The sequence below is a fragment of the Phoxinus phoxinus genome (assembly GCF_949152265.1).
Source record: "Phoxinus phoxinus genome assembly, chromosome: 8".
Classification (NCBI taxonomy): Eukaryota; Metazoa; Chordata; class Actinopteri; order Cypriniformes; family Leuciscidae; genus Phoxinus; species Phoxinus phoxinus.
Window position 1 is genome coordinate 37,516,251 of NC_136883.1, and position 5,000 is coordinate 37,521,250.

A 5,000-nucleotide genomic window follows, 5' to 3' on the forward strand; every position below is an offset into this window, starting at 1 on the left:
GCTGTTGCAAACTTAACAAACTCGACCCAATATTGGTTCAGAAGCTCTATCTCGGCCAAAGTTTGATCAATCGAAAGGAAAATTGGTACGCTTCATCGGAACCATGATCTCAGGGTCCATGCCAAATTCGAGAACAGCGCCACCTACAGGTCATGAGATATGAAAAATTGATATTTTGGCCAATAACTTTTGTACAGTTTGTCAGAAAATCATGAATGTGGTATCTATGGATTCCTTGGGTCATGCCGAATCCGAGGATGCCAATTTTGTCAGGATGGGAGGTACCACGTGTCCGCCATTTTGAATTTTGACATAATTTGCAATCATTTTTAAACTATTTGACATATCTTCACAAAATTTAGTATGGATCATCGACACAATGTCCTGAAGGTACATGAGAACAATGAACACAGCGCCACCTAGTGTTCCAGAGATATAAGGTATTTTTCAAAAACGCTTATAACTTTTGAAAACATTGTTCAAATTTGTATTGATTTATGTCATTATGTTCCTCGGCTTATGCCAATTCCGACAATATCTCATTTGTCATTTTCCAATAATGTGACTATCCGCCATTTTGGAACAAATGAAAAACAGTTTTTTCACTACTTCTCCTTCAAATCTTGCTAAATTTTGTCCAAAATTTGATCAGATGTTCTTTGGACTGAGACGCACAGAAATGACTGAATAGATTTTTTATATTTGCTACCGTTCCCGAGATATTCATCTTCGAAGTTGACCTAGCCTGTGTTTGTTGCCTTATGCTAGTTAGCTTAGCATAATAATTGGTTAGCATGCTAACCAGATGCCATTCTTTCTAATGTGGCTCTTCAGCTATCAGGATAACCATTAGCTTCATTAGCATTAAGCTAGCTTAGCATGCTAATCTCGTTAACATGATTTTGTGTGCTTATTCTTACACTGAAGCCTATCCTCTGCAGCTTTGAAAGTTACGTCCTCTGAGTGGCGCAATTTGATAAACCACGTGTCTCGAATCCCGAACCATTTTGGTCGTGGGTTCGAATCCCGTGTGACACATTGTAGCAACATTGAAAATGACAGATGCTTATTCAAATTAATAAATTGTGATTCTCTAGAATAGTTCATTAAATGGTCTGAAAAGACAAGACATTTTGGTGGCTGTTTCATAGAACCCAGCCCAACATTGCTCACACCAACATGTAATATGACACCAAGCATTCCTTTCCCAAGATAAGCACACACACACAAGAGACGTTTCTTCAAACGAATCATATTTAAAACATTACCAAATGCATTCTGTGTGGCCATTTATATGTCGCGACAGGTTTTGGGATTTAATGTAAGTTTTAAAGTGTACTAATCAAAATCTAAATGCTTCTAATCTGTATATTTTATGTAACTTCGTTATCACATAACCTTAATTTGAAGTGTTTGATGTCGTTGTAATTCTCTAAATCTAACGGAGTTGAATCTCGATAATAGACTGCAATGGTATGATTATTTCGATATGAATTCTTGCCAGTCATAGAAATGACTAGTCCTGGAGCTCTGTCATAAACTACACAGACTGGGGTCTTGACAAGACAAAGGAAAAGTCTCCCGCTCTCAAATCACTGAAGGTGATTGGACCATCCACCAGGAGAAGGCGTTATCCTTACATTCCTTAAAAGCCAAACGCTCTTCCTGCCCTGCCCTTCCTGCTCTTACTACCCGACCTGGTCATGTAAAGTCTCCGATCCTGGAACTCCTTCCAGGAGTTCCCTCCACTCTTTTATTTCCTTTATAAAGTGTTTTTTGTTTCCTGTTTAAATTCTCTTTTGTTCGTTGCCACCTACGAGTCGAACGAACGAAGCCTGAATTCCTTCAGCAACTTCCCTTCCAAAGAGACCTTCTTCAAAAACTCCCGCGAACAGCTTGCTCTGGCAACAAGCACGCACGCCTCAGCACGAGCGCGCGCACTCTGCTCCAAGAACACGCGCAGGCTGAGCACAGCTCCACACAAACGAACTTTGCAAGTATCAAGCTCTACGAGTTTTAATGTTTTAAGGTGTTTTGATTGATGTCTCTCTCAAAGGTCTGTGATGTTTGCTGTTCTATGGTCACACGTGACCATTTTCTCTCTCTCTCTCATCCTCTCTTTATCTCTCTCTCTCTGTCCCGCAATCAAATCGAGCGCGGGCCCCAGAGCACTCTCTCCCTCGCTCCCTCTCTCTCTGTTCCGCATTCAAATCGAGCGCGCCCCGGCCCTCGATCTCATTCTCTCCCTCTTACTCTCTCTCTCAAACGCACGACCAAAAACCTCTGTAAATCGCTCCCCGCGCGTGCGAGGTGTGCGTTACTACTGCTAAATAGCACCAGCTTAAAGCAGAATAATCTCTCTCTCTCTCTTTATCTCTCTCATCTGTTATTCGTCTTGTTTGTCCACATGTAAGATATGTACAAAACTATAATCAATATGTGTAATCCGTTATATTCTGTAGTTTGCATTTATTAAAACAATATATTCAAGACTGTGTCTGTGAAAAAACGCTCGTAAAACCACAAATGTCAATGAGATTAAAAGATCCAAGAGCTGCCAGAGCTCTTATTATTTACTAGTTTTAATTCTATAAACACAGGAAAATTAATGTTCACGGCCAGAAAATTAATGTTTCTTGGAGTTTATAAGAAAGGATAATTTTATTGAGAAATTAATCACTTAATCTGACGGTTGGTCGCCGGACGAACAACGATTTGATAATTACATTAATTTCCCTTAAAGATTATCTCATAATCGAAGTTAAGTAAGATTATTGATATATGAATGAGGAATTATAATTCGTTGTGATTGATTATTCATATATTCATATAATCCACCTTCACTTTCGACAATTTAATGTAACTGAAATATGCAAAATATTAATCATATTCATGATTAGTTATTAAAATTCCCTATGGATCATTTGAGCTGATTCATCAGGAGTCCGAAGCATAAGGCATATAGTTTACAACATGCAAGAGATACTGTGGCCAGAAGTGGTGCAAAAGTTGCTTCTATTCAAGATATTGTGTCTTTCTGACAACTTCAATATAACATGCAGTACATCTTTATACAAATTCTTAATTTTTAGTTGATACTCACTTGAACTGTTGAATTTTGCCAGCTGTGTAAATGCATGATTGCCAAGAAGCACAACAAGATGAGGGACAGGCACCTGACCCATAGATAGTGGGTTCAAGTCCGTGTGGGACAACTTTCAAAATGTGTATGAATAATTCCTTTATTATCCAGATAAGAGCAATACTAATCTTTTGTAGGATTGGAAATAAGTGTTTTTTTTCTTCATTCTGTGTTCGTTCTCATCAGAACGTCTGTTCATTTTGATTTCATCCTATCTGTACTTCTGAAGATATCTGTTCTTCATGTATATTCTATTTCTGCTCTTTTTGCCCTTCTGGCTCTGCATTGCGCTGCAGCCCATTTCTTTCTTACTCTTGGATTGGAAATAAGTGTTTTTTCCTCTTCATTCTGTGTTTGTTCTCATCAGAACTTCTGTTCATTTTTCATTTCATCCTATCTGTACTTCTGAAGATATCTGTTCTTCATGTATATTCTATTTCTGCTCTTTTATCTCTTCTGGCTCTGCATTGCGCTACAGCCCTTTCTGGGCTTGGCCCCGTGTTGCTGCTTGCAGCTATATTTTTTAAAGTGTTTTCGTGTTTTAATAATAGCAATAAAAATGTTGTGCAGCTCTTTAACAGCTCAGATGTTTCTGCTTTAAATATTGAGTTGTTCTGGTTCATATTGTGATCTTTGACTTTTGATTGCAGACTTTGGTGTTTTTGCTGGAGAAACATCTTGGATTGAACATACATTTTCCCTGTTTTCAGGTGTGGTCGGTGTAGTGGGTTTGTTCTTGTGGGCCGTGTGTGTGTGTGTGTGTGTGAGGTGTATCTGGCCGCCGGCTCTCAGTGATGGCACAAAACTTTTTGTCAAACAGAGTAAAAGAGGACATTAAAGTGGGACGGGGCGGGGGGGTTTGGGGGTTCTGGTGAATAATTGGAGTTTTTCCCTTGACCTCATTGAACACACCATGGAAAAAAAATGGTGGAAAATGGTGCAAGAGAAAAAAGGCGCGTGCCAATTCTCCCGTAGACCAACAGGCTGGCGACCCGATCTGACCGGTTGCTTAGCAACTCCCGGTACCGGCGCTGCTTAATGACTCCTGTTGCCCCGCGACTCTCAGGATCTTAACGGGCCGCGGCTCTGGAGCTTTACAACCAATCACACGAGTTCAGAGTCCTGAGACTGAGCCAATCAGAATAAAGAGAGAACGTCTCACGGGTCTCAGTCTCACGCACACACACACACACACACACACACACACACACACACACACACACCCCCCTACACCCCTCAAGCTTTACCAGCTAAACCAGATCAGGTCCAGATGAAAAACTCTTTAACATCGAAACATCCATAAAACAAAACATTTACTTGTAATGTTTTCAGAGAATAATTTTTGACAAATGGTGTTTTATTCATAAATCTGCCAACGTTTACTAAGGTTATGCTCAAGATTTTGGACTTTTGAGGCTTTGGCATCTGAGCACAGTTTGAGACATAATTAATAACACAAATTTATCATCATGCATCAATTTGCTAAAAAAAAATATATATATATTTTTCAAAAAATGATCAAAGTGATAATGTCTATTTCTCCTTATATTTATTTCCTATTATCCTGCCAGTTATTATCCTGTGTTAATGTATGTATATGTATAGACAAAATATTATGTTTTACAAAAAAGTGCATGATTTTGATTATATTTGTTTATTTATATGTTTGTGGATAGACTGAGGATGATTCACTGTTGGGTTTAGTTTCGATTAATATCATAACTTTTGTTTCAACATTTTATTTTACATACAGATCTAGTTAAAATTTTAAAATTGATTTATATGTATTTTATTAACCTTTTTTCAGCGTTTCAATGTTCTTTCATTGTTGATATAACTCTGGAGATCATCGTCACAC

At 38.5% G+C, this 5,000-nt stretch overlaps 1 protein-coding gene across 5 annotated transcripts in view; it reads left to right on the top strand.

Annotated features, from left to right (window-relative positions):
- The window catches only part of celf6 (CUGBP Elav-like family member 6), a 123,239-nt gene that overhangs the window by 72,981 nt on the left and 45,258 nt on the right, over positions 1-5,000 (top strand). The window lies entirely within an intron of this gene.